This window comes from Ambystoma mexicanum, chromosome 8 (genome assembly GCF_040938575.1).
Source record: "Ambystoma mexicanum isolate Mex_15411 chromosome 8, UKY_AmexF1_1, whole genome shotgun sequence".
Lineage (NCBI taxonomy): Eukaryota > Metazoa > Chordata > Amphibia > Caudata > Ambystomatidae > Ambystoma > Ambystoma mexicanum.
This window is the reverse complement of record NC_090929.1, coordinates 136,022,254-136,043,226: the sequence shown is the minus strand read 5'-3', so window position 1 is coordinate 136,043,226 and position 20,973 is coordinate 136,022,254. Positions and strand designations below refer to the sequence as shown.

The 20,973-nt window shown below is 45.5% G+C and overlaps 1 protein-coding gene across 1 annotated transcript in view; it reads left to right on the top strand.

Moving 5' to 3' along the window:
• Positions 1–3,624: 3,624 nt before the first annotated feature.
• Positions 3,625–20,973, top strand: part of LOC138471709 (uncharacterized) — a 114,514-nt gene continuing 97,165 nt past the window's right edge. The window contains exon 1 of the mRNA XM_069609478.1: positions 3,625–3,896. The gene's annotated coding sequence lies outside the window, so the exon portion shown is untranslated. The remainder of the gene's footprint in view (positions 3,897–20,973) is intronic.

The following is a 20,973-nucleotide window of genomic DNA, read 5'->3' as shown; positions in this document are numbered from 1 at the left end:
AGAGGGAAGGGGAACTGTCCAATCCTAGTGGCATTGATTATTGCAGGGTACTTCCCCAAGATTGTAAAACTGGTGGTGGCATTGCTGCTACATAAGGGGGACTGCACTAGGACAGAGAGATAGAAAAAGGTGAAAGACAGGAGGACACAGGTAAGAGACAGACCATCAGGAAGGCTGCTGAAGCTTACCATCTGACAGCTGTAATGAGACATCAGAGGGGACTGCTGAGAGTGCATCTGGGTTGAGCTGTCTATCTCTAGGAACGCCTCAAAGCTGACTGGGTCTTATGGTGGAGAGCAGGAGGCCGCCTCCGAGGGTGGAGCGACCAGACCCCTGCCCGATCTTTTCAGAGTGTCCGTAGATGCACCTGGCTTTCCTGAACCTTAAACAGAGGCTTGCTATGTAAGTAGAACTGAGCCCTGTGAAACCAAAAGCTGGGGGTTCTGATTGCCTTGAATCCTTTCCCTTTATATTGGGTGAGGGCGGGGAGACTGTGTAGATCCATAGAATATGTAACCAAAAATATCAATTTAATTAATTCCCTATTTGGCAGAACACTACAGGTGGATTTATTTTAAAATTCGAAATTAACAAAGCTCACTTGCCAGTGTGCGCTCAAAGCTATAGCCTATAATTGAATTGGGTAATCTTTGTTATCCAGCTGACCCCGACTTCTTTAAGGAAGAGGGGTGTCTTTGTTCTTAAATCAGTCCAACCTTTTTATCCAGCTTCCTCAACACAGGCCTTTCAGTAAGGGCAGTCTGAAATCAAGAATTCCCCAAAGCATTCCATTTTTTCTGTCTGACTTCCCAAAATAGACCAAAGCAAGGGGGGTGAGTCTGAAAACAAAGCGATAAATCACCATGTGTTTATTATAAACCAGAAGTGTGGTCACAATTATAATTGCCATATGTATTTTTACCAATCTTGAAATCCTACTGCTACCCTTTTAAGCCTGCAGAAAATCAAAATCGCACAACATTACAAAAGAGCCTTTGTTATTGATCAGTGTAAGTATTTTGTGAAGGGAAATTTGCAGAAAGTAAGAATTGTGATTGTGTTCTTTTTAACTCACTTTTGTGATTTATTTATGCTGAGAGAAGTTGATTGTGTTGTGCCACAGATCAAGTGGTTTTTGACATTTCCGTGCTAATTTCTTTTGCTTTTGATTTAAATAAATACCAATATATTTCCTGTACACCTGCCTGGTTCTTGGCTCATTGTTAGTTCCGGGGAGAGGGATCCAAAGGGCATGATATGTGTCTGAGATAGGGCTAAAAATAAGACTTTATTAAACTGTTTGTTGCATAACCACTTACGTGGGGAGGGAAGGACCTCCCTGTGTTGAGGGGGGCTTCTCAATAAAGGGTTACAACAGCAGTGACATTTCTCATATGGAGGTGACATTTGGGATTGTGGAATGCCCTTCGGGATTGTGGAATGCCCTTCTCTCTTGCACAGCAGCGAAATTCTCATGTGGAGGTGAGATGTGGGATTGTGCAATGCCCTTCTCTCTTGCAATGTGACATTCTCATATGGAGGTGACATTTGGGATTGCCGAATGCCTTTCTCTCTTGCACAACAGTGACATTCTCATATGGAGGTGAGATTGGGATTGTGCAATACCCTTCTCTCTTGCAATGTGACATTCTCATATGGAGGTGAGATTTGGGATTGTGCAAAGCCCTTCGCTTGCACAGCATCGACATTCTCATATGGAGGTGACATTTGGGATTGTGGAATGACCTTCTCTCTTGCAATGTGACATTCTCATATGGAGGTGAGATGGGGATTGTGCAAATCCCTTTGAGATTTGGGATTGTGCAATGCCCTTCTCTCTCGCACAGCAGTGCCATTCTCCTATGGAGGTGAGATTTGGGATTGTGCAATGCCCTTCTCTCTTGCAATCTGACATTCTCATATGGAGGTGAGATTTGGGTACGGAAGATGTGAATGACGGAGAAGACTGAAATGAAGGCGGGAGAGAGTTCTATATTTTTGGTGCAAGAAGGGAAATGAAGTGGAAACGAAAATGTGCTCAATGGAGCTTTTAGCATCCAACCTAAATACAAGATTTCAGATTGGAGAGAGCATGAGCGAGATTATGGTGATATGAGAGAACACAGCTTGAGGGCGGCTTGGCCACTGTAGCATTTAAAGACAATAGTGAGAAACTGGAACAGGAGACGAGATTCGAATGGAAGAGATAAACGGAAATAATAAAGTAATTAAGGGATTGGGAGATAGAGAGAAAAGATCCTGAACAGAAGAATTAAAAAGAGGTCGGAGTACAGCGAGTTAAGAGGTGGGAAGACCCACTAGGAGAGCAGAGATGCAGTTGAGGCGGGAAATGATAGAAGTAAAGTTAAGAATTCTAGCATGGTGATAGGACGTTTCCGACATAGATTTTAAAGACGATAGCAACTCAAATGGGCAGTAGTAGAAATATGATGTTTAAAAGATAGATGAGTAAACATTGATACCAAGGAGATGAGGGGAAATAGAAAGAACGGTTTGGAGGAAAGAGAAGAGCAGAGGGAGATGGGGACAGAGAGGAAAGAGTGAAGAAGAGAATTTGTTTTGAATGGGTTAAGCTGCAAAAAGTGAGAAGACGTCCAAGACTGACTATCAGAAGAGCAGGTTAATATTGGAATGGAGAGTCAGAGAGAGGTGAAAGAGATCTAAATCATCGGCTTAGAAGTGACATGAAAGATTGAAAGACTGAATGAGTGCAGTAAGGGCGATGGTGTAGATTGAGAAAAGCAGTGGTTCCAGAACAGATTTGAAACCACTGTCCTCCAGGAGGAACAACATCTAGGGTGAGCACTTCACTCGTGCCGCTATCTTGGCCATCACGTTTTGCTTTTCAATTTGTCTTCTGGCAACAAAAATTGTGCATCTGACCTGGTAGTCATTTTTGTTCTTATTTTTGTAATGGTGGACTATGTTCTGCACATGAATTGATCATTAGAAACTGGTGTTATACTAAATGTGTGATTTCTATTTTCTAATAAGTCTTCACAATTGCTAGCCTATGAGCCAAGTGTGCCAATGTTTCAAAGACGTGTGCAGGGAGCACCCTCTACTCTCAAGGCTTGCCCCTGATCATCACAGTATAAGATATTTCTATCGATCAGTGTTCTCACTCTCTCCCCATCTTTCTCATTCCCTCGCTATTTCCCTGGCAGCCTTTCGCTCACTCACTTTTTGTCTCAGTGTTGCGGTCCCTTTCTCTCACGTGTCCCTTTCTCTCGCTGTGTACCTTTCTCTCACTTTGTCCCTTTCTCTCGATTTGTCCCTTTCTCTCATTTGTGCCTTTCTCTCGCGTTGTCCCTTTCTCGCTTAGTCCCTTTGTTTCGCTTTGTCTCCAGTTATGAACCTGCTCTGGGGTCAGGTGGGCTGCACAACTGCCCGCCCTGGTTGCGCTGCGAGTGCCGCCATTAGGCTCCCTCCCGCCGTGTCATCTCTTGAGTACATGAGACTCATCTGCCGGGAAATTGGACGCGAGTCAAGACTCGATTTGCTGGAAGCTTTAGGAAGGCAGTGGTGACTGATTCATCGCCAGTGCACATGCCCAGCCGCGTGTGAGCCGCGCTGTTCTGGAGCCAAAGGGGTGTTTTTTTCACTTTCTCCCTCCATCATGCATGCAGCACTATGTGCTTTTGGACTCCTTCCACACACATTTCTAGGCGAAGTATGCACGGGGCGTGTCCTGGTGTGTAAGGTCTTGTAATTGTTGGGTGGGGTTGTTTTTAAATTAATTCAAGTTCATCGTCTCCCTACTGTGGACGCGGGAGAGGAGTACGGGAAGGTGTCCTGTGAAGCATCAGCACCTGGAACCTCTTAAAAAACCAGGAGTCTTTTTGTAAAAACAGACTGCTTTAAGTAACTGGCAGGTAAGTTCTTTCTCGAGCCCCTTGATCAGAACAGCGTGTGTTGCTAGCTCGCAAGCGATCTGTTTGCTAGTGTGGGATTTCAGACTGTGGAACAGACTGTGAAATAGGACCCGTGGCAGTGCCTGAAAATCCAATTCTTAAAATGTGGCGCTCCGGGAAGCTCTCAAACAACTAACGTTCACTGTTAAAAATATGTTTTACGTGTTTGTTCCTTATCTTCGGGCATATTTTTTTAACCACGCATGTGTCGGTGGCGGGAGACCAGACCAGACAATACTTTTGCACAGTGAAATAATTCTACCAATACTACATATTTATTTGGGATTTTCTGCAGCATTCCTCGTGTTTCTAAGTGCTGTCATAATTGTGGTGGTGGTTCATTTTAGAAGGCGCTAGCTGCGAGGAAAGTACTGGCGTGTGGGCGTCATCCCGTTGGGGGTGGGGGTTGAGGACGGGTATTGCTGGTAGCCTCTTCTTGGCTGTCCTGGTTGTGGGGAGAGTTTTAGGCGACCTATATGCCACAATAGAGATCCTGCTTTTGATCTGATGTATCCGTGAATTGTGCTGGTGTAGGTGAGTGCTTATTTAAATGTGAAAGGTAACTTTTGTATGAAACACTGAAGAGTAACAGTTTTCCATATAATTGACATCATTTCGGATTCATCCAGGTGTGAAAGCGGCACCAACTCTTTGTGTGTAAAGCGTTTTGCTAAACAGAGGGCAGGGGTCGCTCACTCTCCTCAGCAGGCTCCCTCCTATGGAACAGCCTCCTACTGCCTCTGTGCCTTGAGCAGGACTGCTTAAATTCCAGAAGCTCCTCAAGACTTTCCTCTTTAACTCTTCCTTCCCTTCTTCTCTCCTCTGCTCACCCCACAGTTGCTGTCATTGGTGTCTGGGGCCCTTATGCACCCACGGGGCCCCTGACCTCCCACACCCAATCTGCCCAGCTCCTGTCTACCCTCAGCACTTCCCTTGGCACACCCTCCGCCCTAGAGGTTCACACTTACACCCAACGTGGCTCCAAGCGTGTAGCACTCATCAACCCAAGCACTTCATCTGTGGCTCACCCTTGAGCTCGGACTCCCAGCACTTACCCCCTCTGCCCTCTTCCTTGCTGCACTTGCACGTTCTGAATGCTCACAAGGCATAGTTTGTTCCTACGTCCCTTTTCCCTCCACTGCTCTTATTGTGTTTTGTAATTTATTCAATTCTCTTGTCCCCCCAAGCCCCTGTCGCCCTGTGGGTGCTTTGGAATAGTATTTTACTTGCTGTATAGGTGCCTAAAAAGCATACAATAAATAAAATAAAGTGCTACTGCTATTTTAGGCAAACACACTACTTCTGGCACCTTTGTGTTTTATGCGGCCCATCCCCCGAGCTCTTAGCTTAAAAATAAATGGAGGAAAAGAGCGCATTTTTGGACTCAGCCGAAAGCTTTAAATTAATCATAACTACCGGCATTTGTTCCTGGCAGCTTCCTTTCCACTGTTTTTTAGCCCTTCTGTGCCATGCAGATGGGATTCAAACATCGGAAAATCACTTTAAATCCTGCCACAAATGGGTGCAGTACAGCCTGAGCTGCTTGGCGGCATCATCCAGGGGTGGACTGGCCTAAAGGGAACTCTGGAAATTTCCAGGTAGGCCTCTGCACACTGAGCCACTTCTGTGTGGTTTGTTCAAATGTTCTCATGGGCAAGGAGTTGGGCTTGCTGAAAATGTGTAACATGGGTCCACTTTGAAAATGACTTCCAGGGCCTCTTTTGGTTCCCAGTCCACCCCTGGCCTGACCTCTGCCTGGAAATGCATGCACCCACAGACATGTTTCGGTTGTCTTGGTCCTCATCAGTGAGCTGCAGCTTGAGTTCCTAACGCAGCGAGAATGTTGAAGGCATGGGTCCGCATGCCCCTTTATTCCCATTCTGGAAGCGAGTGGTGGCCCCACTTTGTGGCTCAGTTTCAAAGGGTAGTTGGTGTGGTTAGGAGGCACTGCATTCCTTGTGGCATAGTTGCCAACCATGTATCTGCTCCTCTAAGTTATTGAAGATGCCTTATTAATTTGGCTCTTAATGGAGCAATTTGTCTTGGCCACTCACTTCTCGTCATTTTATCATGGTCAAATGCTTGGTTGCCATCTGGGAAATTGTCATGGCCATGCGACGTCACTTCCGGTGGGGTCTTCAGAGGAGTCAAAGGATATGAGGTGTGACTTTCTGTTCACCTTTGATTTTGGTAAACTGGGGACTGAGTGGAAAAGTCATGCGAAAGTAGACTGCTGAGCCCTTTACGCTTTTGCTCTGTATTGGACCACCAAATGATGGTCAGAGGAGAAGATAGTGCAAAGGCCATGATTGCTGGATGTGTGAATGTTACCAGTTGAGATGAACGACCTGTGTGGGCAGGGGCCGGCACCACCTGGACACAACAGGTTCCACAATTTGGTGTAGTGGAGACTGTCAGCATTATGTCAGCACTTCTGGACATGCGTGTTTGGTGTCTAAAGCGAGGTTGAGGGGGCAGTGATCGGTAACGGGAAAGCAGACCTCATACCACGTAGGAGGTTGGCAGGGGTCAAGTCCTAAAAAGAATGGGGCGACTCATTACATATGCAATGTGATGTGGTGTCACCAGAAATTATCACATCAAGGTCAAATATGCACATTTCAATCAATTGGCTTTGCATAACCATACAAATTGCACAGGACGAATGGCATTTGCCTTTCATAAAATCAACACACACACACAAAACCAGGAGAGAATATTTTCTTCTAATAAGGCTTAGAAAACCTTAAAAGGTGTGCATGTCTTCAACTCAAATCAATAGCCGTGTTCTCCCTGAAACATGTCGCGAAATGTGACATTTCACCTTTACTTGTTTGTTGTTTTTTTTTCATCCGCTTATGTGGTGCATTGGGAGAAGCGCCTGGCCTGCGAACCTGGCAACCACGGTTTGAGTCTCGAGGGTGGCTTAAGTTAAAAAAAAAACATAGCCAATGTTTGTTATCATGTACACGTCCTCTAAAATACCCTGGGTTGGGCGTCCAACCTCTGAAAAAAGAGATAAAGTGGGTGGACGCTGTCCACCCGTGTGTACCCTAAACTTGATCCCTGGATGTTGGCAAATTAACGAGTTTGGTTTTCATTGCTGACGTTCTGGGCGCATGGCCTGAGCTCTACAGTTTTTTTTACTTAGGAAAGGTGCATAACGCATGTATCTGTATACACATGGTCACTTACACTCATTTGCATTTCATATTGGCCATTTATTTTAATGCTTTAAAAGTATTGAAGTGTGTGAACAGGCTCACAGACCAATGCGGCCACAGGGCGTATATAACGGCAGGGTGTTCATGTTGGATTCCTACTCCATCCTGTTTGATCATCAGGGATAAGTTATGGAGAGTACTACGAGCTGCCGGTTATGCACTAGCTGCAAAAGTCCGCATGATGGATAAATATATGGTTGTCTGCCATGTTAATTATTCACTATGTTAATAACACACACCACAAGCAGATTTGTCTCCAGACATTTGATTAATAGTTGTTTCTTTTACCAATGATGACCATTTATTCTTCGACTTAAAAGGAAAACTCCTCACTAACCCCATTGCTAAAAGGGGAGTTCCCCTCCTATCAAACCAAACTAAGGTTTTTGTCAATAGTCAAAAGAAAAATAGTCTTCTGTCCAAACCTATCCACTTAACTGGCACTACCATTTAGAGGTAATAAAAGACATTTAGATGGTTTCACAGTTCCTGTCAGGTTATTAAAGTTCCTCAAGTCTCTCTTTCCGTAACAAAAACAAAGTCTTTAGTTCCAGATAAAACAAAACGTCCAAAGGTTCTTGGCTGGAGGGATATTTCCCTGATCCCACTCCACCACTTGTGTTGCTTTCTCGCCACGAGATTCACAGTTTGGGTGCCTCTGGGCTCCCCTCGTGTCTCATATCTGCTTTCTTTAAGGGCCTCTCTGGCGCCCTTGGTTTTCTTAGTCTCACTACTTCACTTGACTCTCTGGGGTATCAGTAACCCCTATCCTATTTGTAGTTCTCTCAGTTTTTGAGTTTTTGTGACCCTCCTGGAGGATTATCCCCCTCGGGTTTCTCATGCTCTCGTAGCCCTTCTTTTTCTCTTGTTCAGTCCTGTATTTCACTTGGCTCTCTGTTCACCCTCAACCTGGGCAACCCGTGTACCTTCGACCTGGGCAACCTGTGTACCTTCTGCTTTGCAGGGTCTGCTCCAGTGAGGGGTGTCCCACTTCGGCAGCGCTCCTCACCAGCTGTCGGTCTTCCAGACTGTATACGAGTGCTCTTCGGACTCCGCTCGTTGTTGCGTTCTTTCACCCTTCTGCTCTTGTTGGGAGTGGAGGATTCACCTCTCACCAGTTTCTGATTTCGGTGATCTTCGCGGGCATTGGGCCCACCACATCCTCAGCATGTGCACGCCTCCAGGTAGGCTCCGCTTTGGCTGTCCTGGGCTTATCAGCCCCAGTATGTTTTCCGTATCAGGGCCGTAGCTTCTCCCTTTGGCATCCGCCTCAATCTGCACCACACCCAGCTCCGTTCTGCAGCCCTCCTCTGCCCCTTGCCAACACACTCATGCCTGAGCATCGCCCCTGTGTGTGGTTTCTCCCCCTCCACTCAAGGGTTGTTGGCCTTTTATTCAAATGCCTCTAATGAGACAGGGTGTAATGTTCACCACAGGTTGACAAACAGGTGTAAAGTTCATCATAACCAGGAGTCAAACACAGCGGTCTTGTCCATCTCTTGAGCCACACAAATAGATGTATCAGTATTATTGACTCCCATGTATGCAGACAATATTTGACCTATAGGGAGTTCAGCATGGGAAGGGGAGTCCTTGTCCCCTGGAGGTGAGTCACACCCAGTAAGGTCACGCTTTTCCAAACACCTAGGGAGGTTTTGCTTAGCAGGCTCACCGCCCTACCCTCAAAGAGGGAGGCCCCCTCCACCCCTATAGGAAGAAGGGATGAAGTCTGGCACTAGTTATGATATCCCAGATTTTGGGGTATCTGTGTTGTGTTCTTCCACAACCGTTATAAGCCTTCTGTATTTATTTGGGAAGTAAATGCACTCAAAAGCTTAGGCCCTATCTTTTAGTTAGGAATAGTTCTCGTTTGGTTCTCTGTCTTCTCTTTTTGAATTGTCACACAGTGGCTGAAAGAAAATATGTAATCTACACCATTGGCTTTACAGGTGAAATCCGGCCTTACACATTGTTGCGCATTGTAATAAATTGAAGGTATTCGTCCCTTCTCCCCAGGGATAGCCTCCCCCTTTGAGGCTCGGGAGGAGAGCCCGCCCCACAAGACCCTCCCTAGGGGTGTGGGCAAGTGGGACCGCACTGGGAGACACTTCCCTTTAGGTGACAAGGACTCCCGTTCCTGTGAGTGACTCCTAAAACCACTCTACCCAGTAGCATATATGGGACTAATTACTACAAAGACTAATGTACAATATAACTGTTTGAAGATCTCCCAAGCAAACGCAAGACCCTGCAACGTTCTCCAACCAGTGGAGAGGTAATGTGGAGAATGGGAGAAGCAGGACATTTCCGTGGTAACGGAAGAAGAGATGAATAAATTGTCACAGTACTCATTAAGATTTTCTTACCATAAACCCATGTAATTAGAACTGTATAAAGCTGGGAAAGAGGGGACTGAGTAACCCTGGCTTAAAAGCCTATGAAGATTCCAAATCGCAACCTAATTACAAAGGGAAAATATTAGGTGAGCAAGAAGCTGCAAAGACAAGTGGAGAAAATGGAAAGCAAGAAAAGATCCATAAGTGGGGAAATAAAAATGGAAAAGAAACCCCAGCCAAGCTGAGAGCCTATATTAATGGACTGTGTGAGAAATCTGAGGGTGTCTCCCTAGTTATTCCTCGGTTATCTGTCATCCAGTTGGCCAGGACATGGCCACCTCCATTGGATCTAGTTCCTGGGGGTGAACCAGGGGAAGGGGATCGCCTGGATGGCAGTTCCTCGGGGAGTGGTAATGGGACACCGACTGGGGATACGCGGTATCCCCCTTCTTTCAACACCTTTTCCCCATCCCACCACATAGGATATTCCAAAACACTGCTCCACACTTTTCAGACAGGGACACTTTCGCACAATATGAAAGACAAAGGACTGACACCAGAGCCATTTACCTGACATTTCCCAATACAAGTGTTAGGCAAAGTCAGGCAATTGACCAGAATCACAGACACCTGACAGCTGTTTCCCTTCCCCACAGGGATAAAAGGTGGCACACGAGAACACAGGGTGTGCAAGGCTGACCACACGACATAAGAGCTAATTCAGCATGGCAGTTCAAGAAGAGGCGAAAGATGGTGCAAGTCGAGAGGATACCAAGGGGAGAAGTGACCTTGCCCTTATCGACAGAGACCCATGAAGCCTCAAGAGAAGGAATTGTAAAACCGCAAACAATAGGCAGTGTGTGTTGCAGATGTCTACGGTACACAAGACCCTCCTCCGCTGATAACTAAGACGGGGAGAGACGCTGGTCTCCCTGGTACCAACCTTGACTCCAGAGAGGAAGAAAGCCAAGCAGTTCATCACAGCCGGTCAGAGAGCCGGTAAGCCAAACTGTGTTGAACGAAAGGTAACAAATGGCTCATTTGAACTTTGAAAGGCTTAAAGAGAGTATTGATGAAAGAGGGGGATCAGAAAGCCTTGAGAAAAGTCTAGAAGAGGTCAAAGTAGTCATACAGGGGTCTAGTAAAATCCTCTGTACCGTTGAAAGTCTTTGACTGACAGATGATTGGTAAACTAAGGGAAATTAATCCCGCTTGGTGAAATGAATTTTATGAACAGTGAACTTTTTCTTAAAGGTTGGCAAGAATGAACCCGGCAGAGGGATGCTAATGGAAAGGGGCAAAGTCTGAAGTTCCATGTGCCTTGTGTTGACAGGAGTGAACCCGGCGGAGGGATGTCCACAGTGAATTGTTTGAAAAGACATTAAGACATAAAGACTCTTGAAAGTAAGAAAAGCCATAGTGCACCCGACGGAGGAAGGCTTAATTCTGAAAGGGGTCCGAGCCCGAAGGAGGGAGATCCAGGGGTGGAAAATCATCACCCAAAAGTTATTTGAGAAAATAACGATTTAATTGATTTTGTTGAATATGACCTGAAAGAGATTTGCGCCCGGAAGAGGGGCATCCAGGGGTGAAGCCATCACCTAAAGTATATGTGCCACAGAACTTTGTGTGTGTTTGTTGAAACAGCAGGCCCGCGAAGTCAAGAGACTTTTGTTAAAAGAGACTTAACCATTGATGAACCTGATAGCTGGAATGGAGCTGTCTAATCGTGCTGGGAAAGCTCGAGTGTGTGCTGTTCTCAGGAGATCCACCTTGTCCCGTGCTCAAAACGTGGGCAAGGGAGACCCTTGACAATCACATTCTGGGCCTCATTACAACCCAGGCGTTAAGGGTTTAACGGCGCCGTTGGCGCCGTTAACCCTTAACGCCTGATTACCATTTTAACGCCTGCTTTTAGCAGGCGTTAAAATGCAAGGCGCTAACCCGCCTTGGTGCTAATTACGGCACCGTAATTTACAGTGCCGTAATTAGCGCCTTCCCCACTCCCATTATGCCCTATGTGGCAAAAATGGGAATGGGGAAGGGTAAATGGGGAATGGGGATTTACCGCCCCACTCACTTGGAATGGGGCGGTAAATCCGCCATCCACCATGGTGTAAACAGAGTTTACACCATGGTGGTAAAGTAAGGAACTTACCGCCTGGGTTGTAATGAGGCCCTCTGACTTATTTGTGAACACTTCTTTCTTTATTGAAAACCGTATCCTAAACTCTTGCTGTAATTAGTTGTAAGAAATTGGCAATAGCGTTTTTTTAGTATAGGCCTTTTTACTTTGACAAAGACACCACAAAGACTGTCTTATTTTCGTTTGATGGTTGAAGCTTGCTCCATTTTAGATTTAGGTTTAGATGAGGCCTTTTTCCACCCAGCATTTTCAGTTTAATAAACACCCTTGAACTGTGATCACTTGTGTCTGTGTTTACTGTTGCTTCCATGCGTTCCTTACAACTATGTGTGTCCTAAAAATCCCAATCAATAAGTGAGGAAGTATCTCGAGGAAGGTTGCCATACATACTTGTTAGGCAAGATTTGGTGCAGTACCCTTTGGGTGCGCTACAGCAACCTTGACCTCCCGGAACACAACCTTTGGTATAAGTCTGTACTACACAGATTGTTAGTGTGGCTGAGCAGCCAGGATTATCTCAAGAGGGGTCAGTGTGAGCAGTAGGGTGATTACACAGAGATTCACAAGTATCCAAATAAACTCTTACACACAAGGTTTCTTGATTAAACCATTATTAATTTATTTAACTGTAAGTTTGAATACGCCTTCTTCAGGAGGAGCAATGTAATAGTTACACAAAAATACACTCCAAAATACACACTCAGTTTCTCTAAATCAGCAAGTACCCATTTTGAATGGCACACAGACACTTCCTACACCCTCAGGTGACTTAAAAAGCTAGGACACCATGGACATTAATATATCACTGGTACATTTAGATCAATACTGAGATGTGTGTCAAAATAAAGAGGTTTCAGAATAAGGCAGGAGATCACACACATATTCCTAAGCAGATAAGTACTTTTGAACCCCCCAATGCAAAGTAAGTTAACCCTTTCCTGGAAGGAAGGTAACAACACACAATCAGAGGAGAGAAGAGTATTTCAGGGAGCCAGGCCAGCCAATGTCAATTGGGCAAAAGTCTAGGTGAGCTGAAGCACTTCTTGCAGGTAAGTAAAAGTCTTGCACAATGTTTTAGAAGTCTTTGTAGAAAAAGTAGAATCAATGTAGGGCCACAAGCAGGGAGGCTTGTGAGGGGTAGAAGATACAAGCAACTCTACAGGAGCAACCAAGACAAGTCTCAACTGAGAACAAGTAAGGCTACAAGACAAGAGGTATGTTCTCTTAGACTGCACAGTACCTTTGGTCAGAAGAAATGGTTCCAGCTGGCCTCTGTTATTGTGTGGCTCTGCCGATCCTTTTGTTCCTGTGCCTCAGTTGTGGGGACAAGAGGAGGACTTCTGGGGACTCCTGCACCACAAAGGGACGATCAGCTGGCGACAGCAAAGGGCAAACTTCAATTCAGTGGCACTTTGGCATTTCAGCTCCTTGCGTCTGACAGCAAATAGCAACACTGCGGTTCTCTGATACCACTTCAGACTATCCCTGCTTCTGGGGTCCAGCACTCTGTTGAGGTGGCTCAGGCCTGGTCAGTCCTGCATCAGGGAAGTCCGGAGGATCTTCCTGGTGCTCAGGTCCGACTTAAAAGCGATCCACTCGATTTGTTGTTCCTCTCCCTGGCACTTTGGTTCCAGTAGCAGCAGCAGAAGTACAGCCAGCTTCGAGGATGTCCAAGCAAGTTCACTTTGGAGTTGATTGGTCCCACCAACTCAAGGGGAGAAGTCATCCTTGCAGGGCTTCTCCAGTCGAGGCAAATTCAGAGCTTCGGCACAGCAGCAGGGCTTCACCAGGCAAACCAACGGTCTAGGAGTTGCAGCAGGCATCTCTTCCAACTTCTTCTTTGGATTCCTTTGTCCAGTGGTCGACTCTGCCTTCCAAGCCAAAAAGCCTCACCTTTTATGCAGCTGTCAATCACACAGCAGGGTGGCTGTCCTTGCCAGACAGCCAGCCAGCCAATCACCTTTGGGTGCATTCCTGTAACCAAGGGGATTAAGCACAGGGAGTTTTGGGCCGCTCTCCCACTTCCTGCCCCTGCCAAACATACTGGAGCCAAAGGCAGGCTTCACTTGTGAATCCCGCCGAAGACAAAATGAACAAGGGACCAAATCTGGTTTGGCGCGCAGAATAAATCTGAAGAAGGACCTTTCCAACATGAAATGGCAAAAAAAGAAGACCAGGGACATTTCGAAAAAATGGGCACCCATGGGTGCTTTACTGCAGCTGCGAACGCAGCCCGTGGTAAAAACTTGCAGTGGTAGTTAAAAGTAAACCACTGCCACCAGCCATTAATTGTAGAAAGGGTAACATAAAAATGTTACATGAGAAACTAGACAAAGGGGATACTAAGTAACCCCTCCAGCACCCTATTGTAAGATAGTGTATGCTGGGTCCAGAAACTTGCAAATGTAAGTAAAGTCAATTTCACTTTACTGCTCTTGGAAACAGTAGTTTATCCAAGCTAAGGTATTTAAACCTTGGGGTCATCTGTAAGACTTCCCTGTGTCACTGCATTGAAGGTCCTATGTGTCACAATGTAAAAAGAGGATGCCTATGGAGTTTGTTAGACGCCATAACCAAAAGAAACACAGTGTTTATATCACAGTAAAATACATGAGAGAGTGAGGAAAAAAAGGTCTCACTCTCTCCAGGTTAAAAATGAAAAAGTCCTAGAGTCCAGGAAAAGTGCTTGGGGGTCTATAAGGTAGAGAGGAATTAGCAAATGTCTGAGAAGTCTCCCTAACAATACTTTACCAAAGAGAATATTAAACTCCAGAGTGTTGTGAAGGGTTTACAATTACTAATTAAAGCACTAATGAGAGACTATAAATTAAGGCCCTACGGCATAACTACTAAACAGAGATGTAGACATTGGGTGTCAATACGAGTGCGGCGGTAAGAGGTTAACGGCACCAGTAAGGATGCCGGGCCGTTAACCCCTTACCGCCGTATTCCGAGGTCCCTTAGCAGGTCCCACTAAGGCCGACTGGTAAAACCAGCCGTCTTTAGCGGGAGCTGCTAAGGGACCAGGGAGCTAATAACGGGCACGTAATTTAAGGGCCGTTATTAGTTCCATCCCCATTCCCATTGAGTTCTATGGGGGATCGAATGGGAATGGGGAATGGTTTTCTGAATGGGGACTTACCGGGTCCTCCAAGGTTGGAATGACCTGGTAAGTAGCCATTCAGAGAACCTGGACCCGCCATGGCTACCTCCAAAATCGTAATGACCCCCATTGATTCAAAGAGGCCATCAGAAAGACTGGTACATCAGGAGGATCAAGTCAATCCCCTGAAATCATTTATGGTTAGGTTCTTAGTGGTAGGGTCAGGATACAGCTAAGTTTGGGCAGGGAACTTTTTCTTTGGGACTTCCTGCCAACAAGCACCTTTTAGTTCCATTAGATAGGTAGGAAAACCCCTTTAGAATAGGGAAAGCAAGGTCATTTTCTTATCGTTTAATGAAAGTAAATGTGAAATGTCCTCAAAGAGTCGACTTCCCATTACCATCCACCATAGTTCATACGATAGTGTTTGTTATTTTGTGCTAATGGGGCACCCTTATCATCATAGAGGCAATGGAAGGACACCGTCAACACAGAAGAAACTCCTTCAAGCAATGCCTTTCACTCGTAAGGAGGTTTTTGGTCATCAGTTTATTATATGCCACTATCCTTTGCTGCATTTATCTTTACACATCACGGCTTACACCTCCCATCGGTTCCTGGCTGTCTCCTGCTGAAGGTAGCGTGCTTGTCTGCGCACCTGCATCTCCTTTCCTATGGATGTTAGGAAGTCCAGAGACTTTGTGGGGAGTGGAAGCTCATCTGAAAACTGCAAGTCTTTAGGGCGTATGGAGGTTAAGGAGACCAGAGGAAGAGGAGGAGGAGGAAGAGGAGAAGTAGCAGCAGCTGTTCTGATTACTGATTCAATCTTGAAAGTCCTTTTCAAATCCAACTTGATTCTTAATCTTAAACTATGCTGTTGCAGAACAGTAGTACCTTTTTTTGTTTCTTTTTTTTGGGATTGCTTTAGTTTTTGGACCTTTAAAACCCTCAAATAATTTGTTTGACTCCAATATTTCAAGAATCTAGGGGCATTTTAATTGGTTTTGCATCTGAAGGAAATTAATCCTTTGATAAAACTTTGCTTGCTTTATGTCCAAGAACATGTCCTTCCGTCCCATCTTTTGTGTTTAGAAAATCTGTTTCAACGTTTAGTACCCATCAGTGCTGTCCACTGCCACATTCTCATCCCACTTATTTTGCCAAATAGTTGCATTGGCGCTATGGCTCTGTATTTTGGGATCCAGTTTTGCACCTAATTTGCATGTAAAACATCTAGTCCCATTCAGTGATGGCCTCTAATGTGCTATCAATTAACAGGTCCCGGTTACATTTTACCGCCTCAAATTGGAACCGGTTTCCCCCAATGCTTTAGGCTGTCAATGCGTGGCTTTGTAAGTGGGCTGATATGGCGTGTCCTGTTTAGTGGTCTGCTGGTGCTATCTGCCAACCCTATACATTTTCTGGAACAGAGAAGCCTCTCCCCTGAGTAGACTGGCTGATAAACAGAGGTGGTCCTTTGACGTTGTCCTGAGCCATAATATAACCGTAGAAGCAATTGTTTCTGGCACACACAAATAGCAATATAAAGCAAAATATGTGGCAGCTTATTTTATGTTTTGTAAAGGTTTTTCTTATTTACTTATATGCTCATATAGTAGAATTGGCTATTTCAGCTGACAAGCCATGCATGTCACAGCACCACCTGGAAGCCATCGCTGGAAGTTCACCTCCCATTCAGAGCCACTGACCAATGCTTTGCGTGTATATACATTGGCTATAAAGCATGCACATTTGCTTAAAAAATGTTGTCTTACTGGGAAGCACTATTTTATGCATAGCTATATCTACGGACCGTTCTCAAGGATGCAGAAAACCACATTCATGTTTTAGATTTGTATTTTTAGTGAGTTTTTTTTGCTTTTCTTGCAAATTGTTTCTGATTATTTTCAAAATGTACGTGAATCCATTTGTCTCCAGACATGGTCTATCTATGGACCAATTTTGGTGATAGAGTGGCACTGCTCAAAACAAAGTGTAGACCAAAAACTCCTTTTCTTTCTAGCTATGTTTGGTTTATGAATCAAATTACATACGCATGCACATGCATTACACGGCCACGGTAGAGGCCGTGTAGTTATGGTTAAGTTGCTAAACTCATAGGAAGAACACTTTTTTGGTGGCTTATAACTTCACTCCCCTCGGAGGAATCCTCACCAAACTTTGCTGAAAAAGTATATGGCCGGCTCTGAATTTTTTTGCCAAGTTGGGGAGGTTTCGTGCGGGGGGGGGGAAGTTTAATGGGGGTCCCAATTTTTTCCCCCATATACTGAATGTGGAAAACCTTTGCGCACAGCTACAGCCCAAACGGCTGGATGGGTTTTCACCAAATTTGAACCAGGAGCCGGGGCTTTGGCCAGAAAGCGTGCTTTTGTGTGTTTGGTGGAAATCCGGCAAGTAATTTCTTCGTAAAATACTGAAATGCACATCCCAAAAAATTAGTGACATCTGGGTCCACTCTGCGGACCCCTTACCCTGTTCGCTCCGTGGCAAGAAGTGTCATTGGATGGTGGTACGGCATGGTGTCAGAGAAGTTTTGACCCAGCCAGTGGTTGGGTGGGGGGAAGCGTGCTGTGTGTCAATATTTTTTGGGAAAGCTGCCATAGTGTAGCAGAGGACAGTACGGCAGAGGAAGTGTCTGGAAAAAGTACCATACGCATTGTGTTGGCGGCAATAAGGGAGGGAACAGCTGGGACAGTGAGAAGTGGTTCATATGACATATGTAGGTGAGTATTTTCTGTGGTGATTGGAGGCAGCTGTCATAACAGGCCCATAGGTTCTGCCACAACCTGTTTGCGGCGACCTCTTTGGTGAGTGGTGGCACGTCAATTGCAGATGGGGAGTGAATTGCACATGACATAGGGTGGGTGGGAGTGCAGGTGGCGGTGCGCTGCAGATGGAATGCAGTAGTTGGGCACATGGAGGCATGCCTGGGTGATTGAAGGTGCAGTGAGTCTGTGGAAGGATTACACTATTGGGTGCATGGCCGAAGCCCGTAGGTCCTAGGCTGTAGGGCATGCACTCAGGAGTGTAGGAGTGCAACATATGCACCGCAGGAAGGCATGTTTGACTCTGCATCTGGTACAGGGTGGTGCTTGCATAGTGTGGTGTGTGCAGATTGGTTGCAGTAGCGTTAGTGCTGCAAACTGAATGTGGGTAGGTTGGCAGTGACACAGTACTTTGTGAATGGGAGTGGGTATGCCCATAGTATTTGAATGAAAGTGTAGGAGAGAGTGTTTTCTTTGTACATTGTGTTAACTGTTGCAGTTTGTTGCTGCTTTGCTACATGGTGGTGAGCAGGTTGGGTAGAACTGCTGGTGGAAGTGGTGTGTATGTAGATGGTCGTAATTGGTGAAATGGTGACATGCATGGTGGCATTATGTTGCTGTAGGTGTGTTCAAGGCCTATGCTGTGTGCAGATTTGTTGAAGTAGGCCGAATGTAGTGAAAATGTTGTGGTTAGTGACACAATACTTTGTGAATGGCTGTGGGTAGAGGTGGTGGAGGATGTGGTATGTTTGTACATTCTGGTAAGTGTGACCTGTTTTCGTGATTGGGTGTTATATGGGTTGGGGGAGTTGGGGTGAAGTGCTGCTACCTACGTATGGCATGTTTGTTCAAAATGTTAGCTGCCCACATGGCCATTATGTTAACTGTTGCAATTTGGTGGAGTACAGGTTGGGTAGGAATGTTGGTGGCAGTGGTATCTATGTGGATTGTCGTAGTTGCTGATATGGAGACATGCATGGTGGTATTACGTTGCAGTGAGTGTGTTCAAGGCCTAGACTATTGGATAGATGGCCGAAGGCTGTAGGCCATAGGCCATGCAGTCAAGAGCATAGGCATTGAGGACACGCACGTCAGTAATGCGTTTTTCAAAGTGCATCAGTTAGAGGGTGGTGACATGTAAGGAATGGGTGTGGAGAACATTTAAGCCATTATAGGCCACTGTTGCAAACAGATTGTGGGTAGGTTGGCAGTGGCACAATACTTTGTGAATGGTAGTGGGTACTCCCATAGTATGTGATTGAAAGTGCACAGGGATGCAGGAGAGAGTGTCTTGTTTGTACATTATGGTAACTGTTGCAATTTGTTACTGCATAGCTCCATGGCAGTGCGCTGTGGTTGGAGATGCTGCAGTGAAAATTCACGCAGTGTGGGCAATGGGCAAAATGCTTGTATACTGTCAGTATGTTACAGGGTATGGTTGAAGGGCAGCTAATATGTGCTTGGATAGTGTGCTGTGTGCACAATGCTTGCAGTGTGGGCAATGTTGTAAACATTTTGTGGTTACGTTGGCAGTGAAACAATCCTTTCTGAGTGGAAGTGGGTAAGACAATAGTGTGTGAATGAAAGAGCATAGGTTTCCCGGAGACAGTGTAATGTTCATACATTATGGTAACAGTTGTATGTAACGATGTGCATGTCCATTGCAATGTGGAGGTGGGTTAGGAGTGCTGGTGCCAGTGGTGCATATGTGCATAGTGGCAGTGGTGATATGCTGACATTTATGGTTGAATTACAGTGGGGGGAATGTGTGCAAGGAGCACACCCACTGGAGCAATGCAGGTTTGGCAGTGTATGAAGCACAGGGTGGTGATCTTTGGAGAATGCGTGTGGAGCATATTGTCGATGTGATACAGCAACACAAGTGAGTTACAAAGCATGTATTGTGCATTCTATGGTAGTGGTGATAGTTGGAACATGCTACAGTATTTGATGTGCGGTAGGAGATGATGCAGTGAAAAGTTGTGTAGTGTGGCCACAGGGTGCAGTGCGTACGTAATGTGAGTATGGAAGTGGGTATGGTTGAAGGGCAGTTTATATGTGGTTGGTTACTGTAGAGGAGGTCCCAGGTACAGCCCACACTCCAACCGTCCATTTTGAAGTACCAGGAACGTTCACACCGAAATACGTGATGTATGATGAGCAAATAAACCAGCAGAGAGCCGCAGTAGGGCTCTGTCCAGTACCTATCAGAAGAACAGCACCTATTGAAGTACTGATACCAAGGAAACCATGGACAGTAAGGTAACCATTAAGAAAGCCACATCAACAAATGAAACGAACCGAAGATCGCCTGAGTACAGTCCCCGAAGAAACGAAAAAAGATCCTAATGGAAGACTAATGGTGACGTCACAAGAACCAGGACAGACTCACATATAGAAGATGTTATAACGACCTGAGAATGATGAAAAGAGATGAAACACCATGAACAAGGATATCGCAAACCTAAAGTGAAAGGACGATGTCAAACGTAAAGTAGCTTAAGCACTGAGTATGGCAAAGATATTCAGCCAGTTTACACGTGTAAATATGCTTGAAACCGCAAGAAAGCTAAGAAAATTGTGCGGCTTGCTATGCTTAGTAGAGGGATAGTGTGGCAAGCGCCACCTATACATATCTACCTCAAAGAAGTGCGTTATATAAGTATACTTCCACTTTGCAAAAGAAGCAGGATTAACCAAGACTACTAAAAGCCACACGAGAAAGGTTTCATATTTAGCTAAATCAAGAATAGAGCGGCAGAAACGAAACTCAGCAGAGGCAACTCGTGCCGAGGGAACTAAGGTAATCTCCGCCAAGATGAACGAGCAGTAGCTACAATTAACTGAAGCAAAGACCAGAATATGTTGCTTTGAAAGGTCAATATAAGAAGCCGGAGGCAGGTGGTGGGTCAAACGAAAATCTTAAATACACGAATTCTTGAAAAAGAGGCAAATTCACGGTGGCTGAATTAAGTGATCAGCCGAGCGAGCAGACGCAAGACCCCCACACCTACGCATGACAACAGGCCATGAGAAGAAATCAGAACTTTCTAGACAAAAGATGCAGTCTCGAGGCCAACCACAGTGAAATAATTGACACATGGCCACTAAAGTGATGATTGATTGTAACAATAATTGGAGGAAGGCCGGGTGAGTTGAGGGGCACCCTGCAACTGGACGACCATTCTGCGTGCTGCTAATCAGAGTGGAAAAGTATGAGTGGGGTTGGTGCCAACCCAATCACAGTGGACGAAGTCATCTAGGGTCCTACAGTTAGTAGAATCAATGGGATGTTGTACTTTTAGTGACGTCTACAGTAGCCATTTTGAAGGTAGGGCTTAGATGCCCCACCTGACAGTGTTTACCCAATTCCCTTATTCCGTTACCATATACAGATGGGCCTCATTACACGGATGGCGGTAAGGATTTACCGGTACCGGTAA